General features: G+C 41.3%; 1 protein-coding gene across 5 annotated transcripts in view; it reads left to right on the forward strand.

Moving 5' to 3' along the window:
- Positions 1–20,605, forward strand: part of TMCC1 (transmembrane and coiled-coil domain family 1) — a 167,003-nt gene continuing 146,398 nt past the window's right edge. For 2 of the 5 annotated variants that reach the window (XM_088831531.1, XM_055413515.2), the window contains exons 1-3: positions 2–116; positions 5,437–5,560; positions 10,816–11,064. The gene's annotated coding sequence lies outside the window, so the exon portion shown is untranslated. Of the gene's footprint in view, positions 117–610; positions 838–5,436; positions 5,561–10,815; positions 11,065–20,605 lie in introns of those variants that run through there. The other 3 variants (XM_088831532.1, XM_055413513.2, XM_055413519.2) reach the window with 3 other exon arrangements.

The raw sequence follows: 20,605 nt of genomic DNA on the forward strand, positions 1-20,605 counted from the left end.
CGGGAGGGGGGTGGTCGGGGTGGGGGGGGATGGATCCGCCGCAGCGGCAGCAGCCGGCGCTGGAGCGCGAGCGACGGCGCTGGAGGAGACGCCGGCTGCTCCTCCCCTCGGCGCCGGTGAGTGAGTGCTCCCGCCCCGGACGCTCTAGGCGGCCGCGGCCCCATCCCGCCGCCCCTCCGCCCCGGGGCGGGGAGAACGGGGATGGGGCGAGCGTGGCCGGGCGGCGCCGCCGACGCGGCCCGGGGCCTCCGGCGCGCGGCCTGGCGCGGCTCGGACCCGCGGCCGCCCCCGAGCGGGGCCGGAAGCCCCGGGGCCTAGGGCTCGACCCCCAGCATCCTGCCGGGCCTCGCTCTCCTCCCGGCGCGATCCGCTGTCATTTTGACCCTGGAGGTTTCTTCTTCCCCAGCCCCCTTGTCTCGCCCCCTTCCCCGCACCCCCTCCAGGGCCGCGGGGACCGAGAGGAGCGTGAGGAGCTGGGCCCAGGGCCGAGGGACTGTTGGTGAGGGGGTCCTGCGAACCGTCGTCGGTCGCCCTGGCGTCCCCAGAAGTTGGCCACTAGGACTCAGCCGTTGCCACCTGAAACCAGTTTTTAGCACCTTTTGTTTTGATTTTTGAACTTGTCGTTTGGAGGGAGGAGGGAGCCGGCAGTGCTGGGAGGGTGGAGAATAATAGGGTGGTGCGCGGTAGGATGGGAGTCTGGGCTGGCTGGGCCCTAAGGTGTCTCTTATTAACCCTTTTAGGAAAGGAAAAGGGGCTTAGTGAATTGTTTTTCCCGTGAAGGGCTAGAGATCCGTTTGTTAAGTTGCAGACTCCACAGCTTTTTCAGCTTAAGCAAAGGTGCGTGTAGTGTTTGTCCAGGGGTTCTTTTGGATCATCCCTAACATTGATCGTGAACATCCCCCGAGGTGAATCTGCAGCAGCTTCTTGAAGCACGCCACTTGAGCTACTGGTTAATTTCCTCCCTCTTCTTTGGTGACAGCTTACACATTAGTCTTGGAAGATCTTAGCCAATGCTCTTGCAGGCTGCCTTTTCATCCTCACTTGTCATAGAGAAAGGGAAGATGAACACACACATGTCCTAATCCAAAATGGTTGCTATAAGTCTGACATACTTATCAGAGGTACCTGTACCACAAGCATCTCTGTGAAAGGTCTGAATTCCTAAATTATTAAAAAGCAGGTAGCTGCTTTAAAACAAGCACAACTTTGGTTTGTTTATGCCTTCTGATCAAATGTATCTTACATTTGGGAGTTATTGACTTAAACCAGATCCTTGTCTTTGAAGTACATGTGTACAGAAATTGTTGCAAACCCTGGGAGGAAAGAATCTTATGGAAATGTTAAGGACAAGACTGCTCCAGGAGGTAGATAACATTTTTCCCCCAACTTGTAGGTTAGAGCAGTGTGGCTCCGATAATGAGTAGGTGGTAATTTTACTAGTATCATGTAACAAATGATGCTTATAGGTGGGATTTTAATGCGACAATACCTTGTCCTCTACCAACAGAGTTGGCTTGTATTTTTTTTGAAATCACACACCCACTCTCTGGCTAGTATAGAAAGATTAAAAAGCTGCTTCTGGTCTGTGGGCGGTAACCTTTTCATTTCTGAGGAGTTTTCAGCTGCTTGCAGAATAGATTGCTGATCAGCAGCATAGGGAGGAATCAGATATTAAACATTCATTAGCACATGATCTAGATCTGTTAACATTACGAGCACTTATGAAGATTTAGCATGGTGTGAGTGCTGTGTGCTATGTATAGGAAATGAGATTTCTCAGCAGTGTTTGCATCTTAAGGTAAACAGAAGTACAGTCAGCTGACAGTGTTCTGACACCTTACAGTAGATGAGGAAATCTGTTAGCACAGAAAACCCTGTACAATTTGGTGAAGAAACCTAATGACCTGCAGTACTTGATGACTACCATTACTTTAAACTGTTTGCTCGTCTCTACTAGAATATTTCCCCTTTCTGATGCTTGTCGTATATGTTGCTCTTCTTCAGTTGCTCAGTCATGTCCAGCTCTTTGTGACCCCATGGCCTGCAGCACACCAGGCTTCCCTGTCCATCACCAGTTCCCGGAGCTTGCTCAAACTCATGTCCATCAAGTCGATGATGCCATCCAACCATCTCATCCTCTGTCGTCCCCTTCTCCTTCTGCCTTCAGTCTTTCCCAGCATTAGGGTCTTTTCTAATGAGTTGGCTCTTCACACCAAGTGGCCAGAGTATTGGAGCTTCAGCTTCTGCATCAGTTCTTCCAATGAATATTCAGGGTTGATTTCCTTTAGGATTGGCTGGTTTAATCTCCTTGTTGTTCAGTGGATTCTCAAGAGTCTTATCCAACACCACAGTTTGAAAGTGTCGATTCTTTGATGCTCAGCCTTCTTTACGATCCAGCCCTCACATTCATACATGACTGTAATGGCTGACGGCTTAAGTTTGAACTCTTCAGAGTGCCATTTATGGATCACTTATTAATTTATTGGGAAGCCCCCCCTGGCTCAGTGGTAAAGAATCCATCTGCAGTGCTGGAGACACAGGAGACAGTTTGATCCCTGGGTCGAGGAGATCTCCTGGAGGAGGAAATGGCAACTCACTTCAGTATTCTTGCCTGGAGAATCCCATAGACAGAAGAGCCTGGAGAGCTACAGCCCAAGGGATCAGGAATAGTTGGTTACGACTGAGTGACTGAACACACATACACACATGCACTTGTTAATTTATTATTAAAGTATTTATTGAGCACTTAATTTGTTCCAGGATTGTTTCTAGGTAGGTACTGGGCTACAGTGTGGGGGAAGGTCTGCCTTCATTGAAATTGATTTTGTGTATGTGAGAATGAGGATAGCAAATAAGCAAATAGAGGTAATGCTACAAATTAGTGATTAGCAAACCTTCTGAAAGGACCAGAAACGAAATATTTTAGGCTTTATGTGCCATGCAGTCTCTGTTGCAGGTACTCAACTCTTGTTTAAGTACAAAAGCAGCCACAGACAGTACAGTACAGAAACAAGTGTGTCCATGTTCTAATTAAACTTTGGACGTGGAAATTTTTATTTCATTCAGTTTTCCTGTATCACAAAATAATTGAATTCTACTTTTAGATTTTTTTTTTCCCTTCACCTTTTGAAAATGTAAAAACCATTCTTAGTTCATAGGCCATATAGAAACATGGGACAAGCTGGATTTGGTCTGTGGCCTGGCATTTTATAGAAAAAGTTTGCTAACTCCTAATAGTGTGAACCATGGAGAAAATAAGCCGATCTGATAAGTGAGTGCCTGGCGGTGTTGGTGTGGGAGGCATCATTGAGAAGGTATTTGAGCTGTGTTCTGTCATTGAGATGGAAGAGCTTCCTTGGCAGATGAAATAGCAAGGACAAACATTTGCAGGTGGAAGTGAGCTTCTGGCTTTTTGGCTCAGCAGTAAAGAATCCACCTGCTAATGCAGGAGACTCGAGATACAGGTTCGATTCCTGGGTCATGAATATCTCCTGGAGTAGGAAATGGCAACCCACTCCAGTATTCTTGCCTGGAAAAATCCCATGGACGGGGAGCCTGGCAGGCTGCAATCCATGGGGTCAGAAAAGAGTTGGACACGACTGAGCATGCATGCACGTCTGTGGTCCCCAGCATTGACTTCACATACTGTGTCATTCTTGCCTTGATGTCTTTTTTTCATTTTGTCCTTCTCAACTAGTTTGCGCTTCTGACAGGTTTTTACAGTCTACACGTTACAGAATCGAAGACCTGGAAGAGATCTTTGTTTCTTACCCAATTGCTCTCTTCTCAGATGTTCTCAGTGATTTTCCAGCCTCTGTTTGAACTCCTTTGATGACTGAAAATTCATTCCTGTGAGGTAGCCCAGACTGTTTTTCGACTGCTCTGATTGTCATCAGAATACCCTTCATGTTGTGGTGGGACTCAGCCTCTCTGCCTCCTTTCCCTGAGGCTGCCTTCACGTGCCCACGGAGGAAGCCTGCAGTGGGGGCTGCACCTCGTCTCCAGGATTCGGTTCTGAAGTCAGTGCTTGAGACAAACATTACATAAGATGAAGACTATACTTGAAAATCCCTTAAATTATTTTAAAAGCATAGTGTGCATGTTTGTGCATATATAATCATGTTTAATTCTTAAGCCTTTTTCAGACCAGGAGCCATTAAGCTTGACTGAAGGAAGGAACAAGAGGGAAAAAAAATTATTACGTCGATATGTAGGCCTTCAGAAAATTTTTTGCCTTTTAAGAACTATCACATCCTTATCAGACAGTGAATTTTAATGTGTTCCTGCTTTGTTGCAGGATTAATTTTATTGTATTTATGCATTATGCCTTTTAATGTATAAATTTAAGCCTCTTAAATGGGTAAATGCAAAACATTAATAAATGTTTACAGATATTTTGTGCATATTAAATGAGATGTAAGTGGTCAGTAAATGTTTGCAGGATTTGAATCTAAATTTTGGCTTCATTGGGCTCACATGCACACTGTCCTTTGAAAAGTTGTAGAGAAGAACTTGGCCACCTGCTTCCTGTCTTTCCAAACTGGCATTTCCTGTTGTGGCTCTGTAGAGCAGCTGTCACTCCCTGTGTCCTTGAGTGTTGGTCACATTTTCCTAGAGGTCAGCTTGTAAGTTAAATGGGCATATGACGTAACCCTATTAGTTCTGCCACGTGACCTCAGGGCTAAATTCTCTCATTTCTTTTTGTTGTTGTTTAGTTGCTAGGTCATGTCTGACTGTGCGACCCCATGGACTATGTAGCCTGCCAGGCTCCTTTGTCCATGGGATTTTCCAGGCAAGAATACTGGAGTGGGTTGCCATTTCCTTCTCCAGGGAATCGAATCTGTGTCTCCTGCATTGGCAGGTGAATTCTTTACCACTGAGTCACTTGGGAAGCCCTTCATTTCTTTTAGTTTTTCCTTGTTCACCCTTCTGGTTCTTATAAGTGCTCTGGTCATTGTTCTTTTTTTGCTTTGGGACCCTGAAGTCTGTTTTAAGGTGCAAACTCAGGTTTTACCTCCTTGATGAAGTCTTCCCTTACGATTCTAGAGCTACATTCCTAAATATTGATACTTTTATCTGTATTTCTCAATATTTTCTTATTTTTGTATTTTATACTTCTTTCACGAGCATATATCTTACCTCACAATGAGACGACAAGCTTCTTGAGAGCCAAGACCATATAAAATGTTTACAACTTTCTAAAAATATAAACTTTAAAAGTAAACGTTTTATTTAGAACAGTGTTAGATTTAGTGAATCACTGGGAAGATAGTAGAGAGTTACTGTCTCACACCCAGTCTCCCCTATTATTAACATCTTGGGTTAGTGTGTTATGTTTGCCACAATTAATGAATCAGTATTGGTACATTATTACTAAGTCTATACTTTATTCGGAGTTCTGCAGCATTTTCCTTCATGTCCCTTTTTGTTTTCCAGGATCCCATTCAGGATGGCGCATTACGTTCAATAGTCATGTCTCCTTGGCCCCTCTTGATCGAGGCAATATGTCAGACTTCCCTTGTTTTTAATGGCCTTGGCAATTTTGAAGATAACTGATCAGGTATTTTCGTAGAATATCCTTCAACCAGACATTTGTCTGATGTTTTTCTAATAGTAAGTTAATGTAATACGATCTTGGAAGGAAGACCACAGAGGTAAAGCACCCTTCTCATTGCACATCAAAAGTACATACTACTGATGTGACTTTATCAGTGATGTTGTTAACCTCGATCACTTAAATGGTGCTAGTGTCTGTTTTCTCCACTGTGAAGCTACCCTTTTGTTCCTATCTTTCTGTACTGTGCTCTGGAAGAGAGGCACTAGGCGTAGCCCACACTTAATGAGTGATGAGTTATGCTCTACCTCCTTTGAAGTGGGGCGCCTACATAAATTTCATTGTTCAAATTGTTCAGCATTTGTAGCTCTTTCAGTTGGCTAGTTCTGTATCCCTTTCCTTTGACGTACTCTCTTGGCTATGCGTGTGTGTGAATACTTTCTTTCTGGCAACGTAAAACGCTTCCGGTTCATCTTTTATGTAATGCCTCAGTTGTATGGTCATTATTCTAAGGCACTGTAGTTCCTTTTGTGGGGAAATGGTATTAGAAACCAAGATCTGAGTGCTGGGTGTGCTGGTTGTTGTCAGAGTGTTGCTGCTTCTCCGCACTCTGAGTGAGAGTAAGGAGGTGAGTGTATATATCAGGCTATGTATATACACATATATTTTGGAGAAGGGGATGGCGCCCCACTCCAGTACTCTTGCCTGGAAAATCCCATGGATGGAGGAGCCTGGTGGGCTGCAGTCCATGGGGTCGCGAAGAGTCGGACACGACTGAGCGACTTCACTTTCACGCATTGGAGAAGGAAATGGCAACCTGCTCCAGTGCTCTTGCCTGGAGAATCCTAGGGACGGGGGAACCTTGTGGGCTGCCATCTATGGGGTCACACAGAGTCAGACATGACTGAAGTGACTTAGCAGTAGCAGCATACACATATCTTTAAATATTTCTGTATGTAACTATTTGTCCTTAACTTCAACATGAATTTACACTACCTTAAAGTTCTAGGGGTTTAAGGGGAGGAAGGTGGGAGTGGGGTTCAGAATGGGGGACACATGTACACCCATGGCTGATTTCATGTCAATGTATGGCAAAAACCACTACAATATTGTAAAGTAATTAACTTCCAATTAAATACATAAATTAAAAAAAAAAAAAAGAGGCCATGGCAAACCAGGAGGAGAGAGATACACAGAAAGGGTTGGTGTTCCATTGGCCATGGAGAAATATTTGAATTTCACTATAAAAGAAATGGGAAACCACTAAATGTTTTTTAAATTAAAAAAAACAAGTTTTATGGGTTTTGATAAATGTTTGGTATCTTTTATTCCCCATTACACTGTCATGTAGAGTAGTTGCACTGCTCTAAAAAGCTTGAGCCTCACCTATTTGTCTCCCCGCCTCACCAGACCCTGACAGTCACTGATCTGTTCACTGTCTCTGTTCTTTTCTAGAATGTCGGTATATTTAATTTTTAAAAAGTAGTTTTGAAAGATTTTTATGAACACAGCATTTTGTTAAATAGTGGGAGCTCAGTTCAGTTTAGTCGCTCAGTCGTGTCCGACTCTTTGCGACCCCATGGACTGCAGCCTGCCAGGCCTCCCTGTCCATCACCAACTCCTGGAGTTCACTCAAACTCATGTCCATCGAGTTGGTGATGCCTCCCAACCATCTCATCCTCTGTCATCCTCTTCTCCTCCTGCCTTCAATCTTTCCCAGTATCAGGGTCTTTTCCAATGAGTCAGTTCTTCCCATCAGGTTGCCAAAGTATTGGAATTTCAGCTTCAGCATCAGTCCTTCCAATGAATATTCAGGACTGATCTCCTTTAGGATTGACTGGTTGGATCTTCTTGCAGTCCAAGGGACTCTCAGGAGTCTTCTCCAGCACCACAGTTCAATAGCCTCAGTTCTTCGGCACTCAGCATGCTTTGAAGTCCAACTCTCACATCCATACATGACCTCTGGAAAAACCATAGCTTTGACTAGACAGACCTTTATTGGCAAAGTAGTATCTCTGCTTTTTAATATGCTGTTTAGGTTGGTCATAGCTTTTCTTCCAAGGAACAAGCGTCTTTTAACTTCATGGCTGCAGTCACCATCTACAGTGATTTTGGATCCCCCAAAAATAAAGTCAGCCACTGTTTCCACTGTTTCTCCATCTATTTGCCATGAAGTGATGGGACCAGATGCCATGATCTTTGTTTTCTGAATGTTGAGTTTTAAGCCAACTTTTTCACTCTTGTCTTTCACTTTCATCAAGAGGCTCTTTAGTTCCTCTTCACTTTCTGCCATAAGGGTGGTGTCATCTGTGTATCTGAGGTTATTGATATTTCTCCCAGCAATCTTGATTCCACCTTGTGCTTCATCCAGCCCGGCATTTCACGTGATGTACTCTGCATATAAGTTAAATAATCAGGGTGACAGTATACAGCTTTGATGTACTCGTTTCCCAGTTTGGAACCAGTCTGTTGTTCCATGGCCAGTTCTAACTGTTGCTTCTTGACCTGCATACAGATTTCTCAGGAGGCAGGTAAGGTGGTATCGGTACTAAATAACTAACAATTAGAAACATACTTCTTTTTTTCTATTGAGTAAAATTCACACAACATAAAATTCATGATTTTCACCGCTTAAAATGTGTGGTTCAGAGACTTTTATTACATTCACAAAGTTATGCACCTACTGGCACCGCTCCTATCTAGTTCCAGAACATTTTCATCACTGCAAAATGAAATCTTATAACCATTAGGCAATTTCTTTCCTCATCCTCTGGCAATCACTGGTCTGATTTATGTCCCTGTGGGTTTGCCTATTCTGTATATTTCATTTAAATGAAATCATATAATATATGACCTTTTGTTTCTGGCTTCTTTTACTTAATGTTTTTAAGGTTGATCCATGTTGTAGCATGTTTCAGTATTTAATGTCTTTCTTGTAGCTGAGTATGCAATACCACATCTTGTTGAATCATTCGTCAGTGATGGACATTTGTGTTGTTTTCACTTTTTGACTTTATGAATCATGCTGCCATGAACATTCATGTATAAGTTTTTGATTGAACATATGTTTTAAAATCTCTTAGGCTTACAACCAATATATTTCTTTTGATAAATTTTACTTTTATAGTAAGAGGCAGGTTACCTGATGGCTTACTTGTGGTAAAGTGCTGAAAGAATGATACTTTTCTTTTGGCATGATATTCATTGAATACTGAAATCACTTAATTTTTCTGTTGTCTTTGCACAGTAAAGAAAGTTGGTCCTGATAAGGTGACAGTAGTAGCTTTCCCTTCAAATTCTGTTAAGAGGAATTCCCTGAATTATGTTGTGTACCATTTAGTCTTTCAGGGAGTGAGATTCACTCACTGTGAAGTTTGATTATAAGATCTGCCTCTGGTCTCGAGGAATCTCTGAATGTATGAATTGTGTTTAGCATTTTGTATTTAGAGGGACAGTAGGCAGGATTCCCATTCTGTAATCTGTTTGACATCAGTGATTTTGCAGAGGTTTTATTCTTACTAACCACATTCCCTCTGAGGTTTGGACTATGATAGAGTGGCATTAAATATTAGCGTTTTCTTTTTCCTATTCCAGCACCCAGCCTTGAAGCTTTGTTTTGCTCTTACTGCTTTGACAAATTAATTTTCCTCAGGAAGACTTGGCAAATGTTTTCTTCTTCTAGAAAGTTTGGAGTAACCTGAGCAATTTATTTAAAAGCTAATGTCATTTTTCAGACTTCTTGAAAGAGAGAAACATTCTTTGCTGTCTTTGTAGTGTCTAAGTGATTTTGGGGTTCCCTGTAGATGATGGGAAATAGATAAATTATGTATTAACTGCCATCATAATTTAGTCCAGGAAATTCTTTTTAGGCAGGCACTTTAAAAGAATTTGTGTATAGAACATTGGACTGGAACCAAGAATATTTTAATTTCACATCTGTAAAAGACTCACTGCTGCTGCTGCTAAGTCGCTTCAGTCGTGTCTGACTCTGTGCGACCCCGTAGACGGCAGCCCACCAGTCTCCACCGTCCCTGGGATTCTTCAGGCAAGAACACTGGAGTGGGTTGCCATTTCCTTCTCCAATGCATGAAAATGAAAAGTGAAAGTGAAGTCGCTTGGTTGTGTCCGACTCCTAGCAACCCCATGGACTGCAGCCCACCAGGCTCCTCCATCCATGGGATTTTTCAGGCAAGAGTACTGGAGTGGGGTGCCATTGCCTTCTCCCAAAAGACTCACTACTACTGGACAAATAGCTTGTACCTTGAGACTTCTTTTTGTAAAAAAGATAATATTGACTCTCTAGTTTACAGGAATACATGATGGGAAATGAGTTCTGTTAATCAAGGTTCTTTATTTTGGAAGATATGTGTGTTATATGTATCTTGTTAGTATTTTTTCCTTATTTTAATAAGTGGGTGAATCGGCTATCTTATTATAGTGAAAGCCTTTGTCCAGTACTGTATGTGTGTTCTATTTACCATTTCCAGTGCTCTTCTTTTTTCTGTGTAGTTCTAGATTTCTCCCTGGTACATTTTCCTTCTGAAAGAAGGACTTCTTTTAACATTTCTTGTAGTTCAGATTTGCTGGTGATGGATCCTTTCATGGATTTTTGTCTGTTTGAAAAGTCTTTAATGTGCCTTGATTTATCGAGGCTGTTTTCTCTGGGTATAGAATTCCAGGTTGGCAATCTTTTTTTTTTAACACTTCAGAAATATTTCTTCATTTCTGCATCAACTTTGCTTTCCTGCCAGTCCTAAATATGTATTTTTTGCGTGATTATTGTATATTTCCTGCTGACATAGACATCTGCATTTGTAGTTCTACAGTATTTATAAAGTACTAGAGTGCTTTGGTATCTTTGGCAGACTAATATTATTTGCATATGTTTGGTTGTATGATATGACCATCATCTTGAGATAGAAAACATGAAACAGATTTTTATATTTTCTTTACTGCTTATTTATTATTGATCAGAGAGCTGGATTGATGCTGTTAATGATAACCCCAGGTAGAAAGCATGAAATAGATTTTCATATTTTCTTTATTGCTTATTTATTACTGAGCAGAGAGCTGGATTGCTGCTGTTATTGATAACCCCAGCCTGGATGGGCTAGGTCACTTGTATTTACCTCCATGTGATCTTCTGATATACATTTTATCAACTTGAAAAATTTTGCAGACTAACAACTGGTAATTGTTTGCTAGCCAGACACTTGCATTCAGTAATATTTCTTTCTCTTCTTGTTCCTCTGTCCCAGCAGGTATTCCTCTCTTGAGAAGACACACTGACAGTTAGCACTTTCTTCAGATTCTGACAGTTGGTTAACAGCTACTCTTGATCATAAGACTTAGAAGACAGTCTCCATCTTCCCAGATTGGACGTCTTTTCACATGGATTTTCTATTTCTCTGTCTTTTAAAAAAATAAATATTTGGGAATGTTCTGGATTACAACTGTTCATCCTCATCTGTGCGAAGGAAGGAACGCTGTTGTGCTTGGATTTTGAGGAGGTATGTCTTTTTTTCTTCTATGCAAACTTACATCACTTAGAGCAGTGTGACATCATAGCAGTGCCTCTCTCCCAGTGGGACTCAGTTCTCATTCACTCGTCTGCTCCATCTTCCTTGCTTCTGTTCTGCCTTGATTTGTAGCAGTCATCATAGCTCAGTAAGTTTCTCTGCTTTATTTGTTTTGGGCCACACCACACAGTATGTGGAATCTTAGCTCCCCAACCAGGGATCGAGTCCATGCCCCCATCATTGGAAGTGCGGAGTCTTAATCACTGGACCACCAGGGAAGTCCTAGTAATAACTTTCTTGATGTGTAATATAACAAGCTCATTTCTTACATCTTGGTGAACGTCACTGGGCTCTGGGTCAGTCTTATAAGTAACAGGAAGAAGCAGTTTGAATTCTTATACCTCAAGTTGAGATCATGACTTTGATGAATTCAGTATTTTGTTTGCCACCGTTTTGCAGAGGCACTGGGTAGTTTGGGAACGCTTGCTGTCTCCAGCATAATATATGGTTATGTGATTTTATAGTCTGGTTCAGTATCATTTGCAAGAAGAGATGTGATATAGAGTTTTGAACTAAAAATTGAGACCCTTCAGTCCTAGTTTTGACATTATTATGACCATACTTTGAGAGTTAAAAGCATGTTCGTTTTCTTATCTTTAAAATGTGTTGTTGTTATTTGTTTTACACAAAACTTGTGGGATTGTTGAGGACCAAGTGAAAAAATTTGTGTGGAAGACTGTTTTTATCAGTGTAAAGGATTGTTACTGCATCTTGGAAAGCTGTAGGCATCTCTTTTATCTTCACTTAGAGACTCAGCTTTTATTTTCACAAACTTTTTGATGGTGCAGCCCAGTCATGAACCAGCTTTTCAATCCCCACGCTTAGTTATGGTTGAACGTTAGTGTTTATAGGGCCTAATTACACAGCAGGTTCTCATTATATTTTAAAAAGGAGATCTGTGTAATGTAATGCTGAGGAAACTTCAGTTTGTGTGATAAGGAAGCATTTTACAAGATCTTTTGGTAGTTTTGAAGAGAGACCTCATTTGTTTACTGTATGTATTTAAAATATTTATTGAGTGCTTACTGTATCCTAGGCACTGGGGAAGAAAACTGACAAAAATCTCTGCTTTTATAGAGCTTGTGTTGTATAATATATGGGAAGATGGAATAAACAAAATAAGTAAGAATGCAGTATTTAACCTATGGTGACCAGTTCTGATGAGAAAAGTAAAAGTGGGAAAGGGGAAAAGGGCTCACTGAGGGGAGGAATATATTTAGTGGTCACAGACAACCTTACAGAGAAGGTGACATTTGAGTCAAATCTTGAAAGAGATGACGGAGAAATGCAGAAATGTGAGAAGAGCATGCCAGGCATAGCAAATGGCAAGTGCAAAGGTCCTGAGACACAAACTTGTACGAGGAATGGCAAGGGTTGGGAAGGGTGGGTTCTTTTGGTGCCTTATGGAAGTACTCAGCAGCTGAACAGCAAATGGAAGTACTTTCCAAACTTTGATGTGCACTGAATTACTTGGGGTGTTCTTGTTAAATGATCTGGCCCCAAACAGTTTATTTTTCATTTGACAGCCACCATAATCTGAAGTAGTTGTGTGAAGTGGCTGTGAAAAGTGGCTAACCTTGTTGAACGTTTGTAGATGTACAGTGTTAGATTAAAAGAAGCACTAGTCCCTTTGTTCTTGTATTGTCAGATTATGTCTTGGGTATTGTGTCCACTTAGGGATTTTATGCTTCGGTGGCACAATGTTAATCTAAATTGTCCAGATTAAAGTGACCAGAATACTGAGAGCTCTAGCCATCTTTATCTAGTGAAGAAGGGTAGCAGAATCAGGTGCTGTTTTGCTATGGACGCTAATACTTGGAAACTCAACTATCTAGATATATTTTGAAGAGCTTTAAGCAAGAGAAGCAGGCTTCACATCTGTATTACAGCAGAGGGCAGACAGCAGGTGGAAACTACATCAGTGGAGGTGAATTTCATCCCACCCTGGGGAAGCCCTTTCACACATCGGATCTGTCCAACAGTGGAATAGCTAAATTGTGAGATCTCTGTCATTAGAGACACTCAGATACAGGCTGGATGCTTGTCTTCTGGAGATAGTGAGAAGAGCCCCTGCTAGAGTTTGGACTACATGAGTTTTCTCATCCCTCACAGCTCCTACGATTTTCTAACTTCAAATGTTCTCTCTCCTTAGTGCTCATGTTGGTAATGATGAGAAAGTAATGAAAGTCTTGTTGACTTAGTTTCTTAATAATTGGAGAAGAAATAAAATGAAATGTCTGCCAGCCAGCCAGAGAGTACAGATTAAAAAGGCAGTTTCCTTAAGTATGTAAAGTACAAAAGTAGAATGCTAGATCTGTACGTGAAATTTTATTTTTACTGTATAATTATTTTTTCCACAGAGCATCTCAAAACTGGCCTTTCTTGGGCATAATTTGTGTTCTCCTCAAGGATTGTTGGAGAGTTTATAGTGTTACACTCCATGTGAAAAGTAAAGGCTGCTGTGTTGTAGAAGAAGGCAGGGATTTGTCTGTTAAAGCTAGATTTCGCCCCCATCTCTGCCACTTGCTGTGTACAGTGGGAAGTTTAATGATGAGATTTAATTTTCTCAACTGCTATTGCTAGTGTTTACCTTTCAGAATTGTATGTATACTGGAAATAATTTATTCTAAGTTTAAAGCCTGGTGCAAAGCACATAGATGGCATAAAATTAATTCTAATTATTATTAGTAGCAGCTATTCTGACAACATTGCTTAAATTGGAGGGTTTATTATTTATGTGGTGCAGCAAGGTAAGGTGGGAGTTTACCCATTTGTATCTTCAAGCTTTACAAATGCAGACCAGGAATCAGCTACTTTTGTGTGGGTTTTTCCACACCACAGTTGTCTATTTCCATACCAACTGAGTGTCCAACAATTCAATTCAATTCTTACACTATCTCCCTGGAGTTAGTGTCAGATCTACAAGTTAAGAAGTTCAGTTTCATGAGACCCGCAGGGTAGACACCAGTTGTAAGTCCTGGGTCACCTGTTACCCTCTCTGACTTTGCTACAAATTCTGTGGTTCCCATGACCCCCTTCTCAGGTTCAGTAATTCACTGGGTTGACTTACAAAACTCAGAAAAAAGCACATTGCTTACATTTACAGATTTGTCAAGAAGGACACAACTCAGAAGCAGCTAAATGTAAGAGGTGCATGGACGGGTGTGGGGCGCCTCCCTGCCCTGTGCAGGAGCAACACCGTCCTGGTTCCTTGTGCTCACCCATCCGGAAGCTCCCGGAACCCCTGTGTTTACGGAATTTGTGGAATTTCCATCACCTGGGAATTATGGATTGAATCACTGACATGGGTGGCTAACTGTCCAGTCTATCTCCCTTCCCCACATTGGGGGCAGAACCTGAGAGTTGGACATCTCTAATCACAGGGATGGTTCCTCTTGCAACCACCTCCCATCCTGCTGCTATCTAGGGGCCCCCACAAGAGTCATCTTGTTAGCATAAACTCAGGTGTGGTTGAAAGGGGCTTGTTTTGAATAACAAAAGACCCTGCTCTAACTCAGGAAATTCAAAGGGTTTTACGAGCTGTGTCAGGAACTGGAAGTAAAGACCAAATATGTATTTCTTATGATATCATAGTTGTTCATTCGCTAAGTCGTGTCTGACTCTTTGCGACCCCATGGACTGCAGCACACCAGGCTTCCTGTCCTTCACTGTCTCCCTTGAGTTTGCTCAAACTCATGCCCATTGAGTCAGTGATGCCATCCAACCATCTCATCCATAGTACAATTACTTAAAACTAGTTTTTGTTTTTAGAGTAGAGGGCTGAGTTTCAGAACATCAGTAGTGAATTCCTTCTAGGTCACTGATTTGTTTCTTTGTTGGGCAGTGATGCCACCATTTTGATTCTTGGTAATGTAAATAGCATTGGTTTTGAGATTCTTAGATGAAAGGTGCCATTGAAAACAGCTAGATGTCATTTTCCTCGGGGATCTTTATCAGATTCCAGTATCAGTTCTTTTTCTGCCTAGACTTTTGTCCTCAGATGACTGTACTCTGATCCCGTGACAGAGCTCATTCTTAGTGTAATGTGACAAAAAGAGATAATTTTTCCAACAGTAACAAGGCTTGTTTTTCTTAGACCTATTGGGTCATGAAATTTGGGTAGAGGTGTCTTTTGGTAGTTTTAATCTTTTTAACTGTAAACCACATGTGAATTTTCATAGGAAGGAAGGGTAAGTTGTTTAGAATTCCAAATTCATTCCTCCTTAAAATTTTTTTTCCGCACTTCTATCTGCTTATTTTAATATGCTTGTTAGAGATGTGGTCACTGCCTTGTCCTAATACAAAAATTTCTTTACAGAGAATGTAAGCTTTAAATAGGGCTTCTTTGATGGCAGAGATGGTAAAGAATCCACATGCAATGAAGGAGACCCAGGTTTGATCCCTGGGTCAGGAAGATCCCCGGGAGACAAGAATGGCTACCCACTCCATTATTCTTGCCTAGGGAATTCCATGGACAGAGGAGCCTGACGGCCTACAGTACATGGTTGCAAAGAATCGGACTCGACTGAGCGACTTAAGTACACAAGCCTTACATGTTTGAACTTCTACGGGAAGTATCTTGGTATACAGTAGTGAGCACTGGTCTAAGAGTGCTTCGCTGAGTTCTCAGCACATATTAGGCACTCAGTAAACATCTGTTCTCTTCTAGGAGTTAGAAAGTCAGTTCTAGCCTTTGCTGCCAGCTACCTATGTAAACTTATATGCAGAGTACATCATGAGGAACGCTGGGCTGGAAGAAGCACAAGCTGGAATCAAGATTGCCAGGAGAAATATCAATAACCTCAGATATGCAGATGACACCACCCTTATGGCAGAAAGTGAAGAGGAACTCAAAAGCCTCTTGATGAAAGTGAAAGAGGAGAGTGAAAAGGTTGGCTTGAAGCTCAACATTCAGAAAACAAAGATCATGGTATCTGGTCCCATCACTTCATGGGAAATAGATGGGGAAACAGTGGAAACAGTGTCAGACTTTGTTTTTTTGGGCTCCAAAATCACTGCAGATGCTGATTGCAGCCATGAAATTAAAAGACGCTTGCTCCTTGGAAGGAAAGTTATGACCAACCTTGATAGTATATTACAAAGGAGAGACATTACTTTGCCAACCAAGGTCCGTCTAGTCAAGGCAATGGTTTTTCCCGTGGTCATGTATGGATGTGAGAGTTGGACTGTGAAGAAGGCTGATCGCCGAAGAATCGATGCTTTTGAACTGTGGTGCTGGAGAAGACTCTTGAGAGTCCCTTATACTGCAAGGAGATCCAACCAGTCCATTCTAGAGGAGATCAATCCTGGATGTTCATTGGAGGGACTGATGCTAAAGCTGAAACTGCAATACTTTGGCCACCTCATGCGACGAGTTGACTCACTGGAAAAGACTCTGATGCTGGGAAAGGTTGGGGGCGGGAGGAGAAGGGGACGACAGAGAATGAGATGGCTGGATGGCGTCACCGACTCTGTGGACATGAGTTTGAGTGTACTCCGGGAGTTGGTGATGGATAGGGAGTCCTGGCGTGCTGTGATTCATGGGGTCGCGGAGAGTCGGACACGACTGAGCGACCGAACTGAACTGAACTGAACCTATGTAAACTAACTAGAATCTCTGTGTGTTCTAAGTCTCTCAGTCGTGTTTGACTCTGCGACCCCGTGTACTGTAGTCCACCGGACTCCTCTGTCCTGTGGGCTAATAAAGGTTTACTAATAAAAACCATGCAGCCATGAAATTAAAAGATGCTTACTCCTTGGAATAAAAGTTATGACCAACCTAGACAGTATATTATAAAGCAGGGATGTTACTTTGCCAACAAAGGTCCGTCTCGTCAAAGCTATGGTTTTTCTGGAAGTCATGAATGTGAGAGTCGGGCCATAAAGAAAGCTGAGTGCCAAAGAATTGATGCTTTTGAACTGTGGTGTTGGAGAAGACTCTTGAGAGTCCCTTGGACTGCAAGGAGTTCCAACCAGTCCATCCTAAAGGAGATCGAATATTCATTGGAAGGACTGATGCTGAAGCTGAAACTCCAATACTTTGGCCACCTGATGGGAAGATCTGACTCATTTGAAAATACCCTGACGCTGGGAAAGAATTGAAGGAGGGAAGAGAAGGGAATGACAGAGGATGAGATGGTTGAATGGCATCACCAACACGATGGATGTGAGTTTGAGTAAGCTTTGGGAGCTGGTGATGGACAGGGAAGTGTGGTGTGCTGCAGTCCATGGGGTCGCAAAGAGTCGGACATGACTAAGTGACTGAACTGAACTGAATAAATGAATTAGGTGTACTTTCTTAAGATCAGAGGATTTCCCAACTACTCACCCAAATGTTGACAGTGTTAGTCCCTCAGTCGTGTCCAAGTCTTTGCGACCCCAGGGACTGTAGCCTGCCAGGCTCCTCTGTTCATGGGGTTTCCCAGGTGAGAATACTGGAGTGGGTAACCTTTCCCTTCTCCAGGGGATCTTCCCAACCCAGGGAGCAAACCCAGGTCTCCCATATTGCAGGCAGATTCTTTACCGTCTAAGCCACCAGGGAAGCCCAAACTCACGTCTTATCTTTTAAAATCATTAGAATCCTGGCCCTGATTCTGTGACTCAGTTTAGTCTTAGCCTTATTTTTAAAAATTTAGTTTCAGTTGGCCTTCAGGTCAGTTTCTTGAAAGCAAGCACACACAGAGTCACCAGACAGACTGAATTGGAAAGTACCATGAAATAACCCATTCTCTGTGGCTTCAGTTATTTCCTTGGTCACATGTTCTTCCTTCAGTTGAGTTACCTTAGATTTTCTCCTCATTTTTAGTTGGGACTGGCTGTTTATTAACAAGGAGATTTCTTAGCACCAGTCCAAACAGGATAGAAGGGGAGCCTCATAAAATGACTGATCATTTTCCCAGTCATGTAGATCCCTAAATGGTGCCGTGTGCAGTATAGTTTGGGTTCCTGGGAATACTATTTAAGCATTTTTTTTTCATTGATCTTTTAAGATAAATTTAGAAGAATTTGGCCAGTTGACCAAAATTTTTTTAAAATGTCATGTGTTTTTCCCGTGTTTACATATGTCATATTTCAGACAATAAATGTAAAAGCATTATGATTGTCAGTTTCTAATCTGATTTTATTTAGAGTTTGTTTAATTTCTTTTTGTACCTAGAGAATTTATATTACTCTTTCAAGTATTCTGAAATAAAAATTGCCTTTTTCTGTTCTAGTTTGCAGAAATAACTTTCTTTTATTAGGTTTTAGTAATTAAACTTTTCTTTTTTGTGGTCCTAAAATGAGATGACAGACTTGGCCATTTAAAAAGTAAACTAGAGAAGAGAGGGAAGAAAGGAATAGGTGAGGGAAATTAAGAGGTACAAACTTCTAGTTGCGAAACAAAATGTGTCATGGGTGTGAAATGTAAAATTGGGGGAGTATAGTTAATAACTGTGTAATATCATTCATGGTGATGTATTGTAACTAGATGTATTATGGAAATCAGTTTGAAATGTACTATAGAAATACTGAATCACTGTGTTGTATGACAGGAAATAACATAGAATCGTTGGTTATACTTCAGAAACACAAACTCATAGCAAAGATTAGGTTTGTTACTAGAGGTGAGGGGGATGGGTGGAGGCGAGGGGGCAGTTGGATAAAGGCAGTCAAAAGGCACTAGCTTCCAGTTACACATAAGTACTAGGGACGTAATGTACAATGTGATGAATGTAATTAACACTGCTTTATGTTATATATGAAAGTTGTTGAGATGATAAATCCTAAGTTTCCATCCCAAGAAAAAAATATTTTTCTCCTAGTGTTTTAATTTTGTTACTGATGTGAGACGATGGATTTTTGTTAAACTTACTGTGATAATTGTTTCATGATGTATGTAAATCAAATTATGATGTATATTATGCATTCTTCAAATCCATGAACATGGTATGTCTTCCCATCTGTTTGTGTTGTCTTCAGTTTCTTTTGTCAGTGTCTTACAGTTTTCTGAGTCTTTTAGGACTTCCTATGTGTAGTATCAGGTTGTCTGCAAACAGTGACAGTTTTTCTTCTTCCTTTCCAGTTCAAATTAATCTGAAATTCCATCCCACATGGATTATTGCCATTAAAATTTTATAAACATTCTTCTATACATGTCTCTTTACAAGTATATACACATATAGATGTGTATATATGAAGTAATTTTACATAGATAGGATAATATTAAAATGCTGTTTTTCTTTTGCCTCAGGCATAGGTTTTGGAGATTTTTGTGTCAGTACGAGACCAGTGTTAGAGATGGTATATTTCTTTTCGGACTGTGTTGCATGGCTTATCTTATCTCTGAGTGTTCACTAACCAAGTAATATTTTGATTTTATTCAGTTTACCAAGGAGAGTTTTACTGCTGAGAAAAGAAGGTACTGACTGACTGATAGTTATAATTCTGATTATAAATTAAAATATTAGTGCTGTGGGACAGATAAGTTTGCATAATATGAACAACTTTTTTCCAGAGTATAATTATCACTTTATAGGTAAGGTGGTATCCAGCTTTTGTGTGGACAGAGATAATAGGTGTGGTGTGATGAATAGAAGGCTGGATTCAACTTTGACTATTCCACCTGTTAGCTCTGAGATATTAGGCAAGTCTCTTAACCCTTTTTGAACTTTGGTGATGCAGACGGTAAAGAATCTGCCTGTAATGCAGGAGACCTGGGTTTGATCCCTTGGATGGGAAGATCCCCTGGGGAAGGGAATGGCTACCCACTCCAGTATGCTTGCCTGGAGAATTCCGTGGACAGGGGAGCCTGGTGGGCCTGGTGGGCTACAGTCCATGGAATCAAAAGAGAGTCAGACGTGACTTAGCGACTAACACTTAACCATTTTAGGATTTAGTTTCTTGTTCATTAACTGTATAATTGACTTCTCAGATCTAGTCCAACTCTAAAACTTTATGACCATAAAATAAGAGCCATCTTTTGCCTTGGTTCCTTGAGGGGTAACCTCTATGCTTCTACCTGTCTTACACAAGACACGTAAATGGCCCAAAACGAAGGCCAGGGAGTACAGTCCTGAGACCCTTAGAAAAACCACAGGCTGAAGCAAGAGGTAGCACTGTGTTAGTTTTAGAGGAAGTGTGAACCTATGAACTTCTTTTGCATTCTTTGCAAGTATTTCACAACCAGTTCTAGATAGAAATATTTTTCTTATTTGTGAATAAGAATATGGCATTGAAGATGGAGAGGCTGTTGATGTCGTTGCTCAGTTTTCTAGCCTTATTCCGGGTGACTTACTGAGCTGGGATTGATTATGTCCTCTTTGTTTTCCTGACTTTTTTTAAAATTCTCAATAGAAAGATCTTGAGATTCAAACTCAGTTGTCTGTGACACACATTGGTTAGATCAGTGATAGAAGAGAGTTGGAAGACCTGTTTTTCTTCTTCATTTTGACAGAAGAAAATAAAGTGAATTACTTTACTTCTCCATGCTTGA

The sequence above is a fragment of the Moschus berezovskii genome, chromosome 24 (genome assembly GCF_049115385.1).
Source record: "Moschus berezovskii isolate FMDL1 chromosome 24, NW_MosBer_1.0, whole genome shotgun sequence".
Taxonomy (NCBI): Eukaryota; Metazoa; Chordata; class Mammalia; order Artiodactyla; family Moschidae; genus Moschus; species Moschus berezovskii.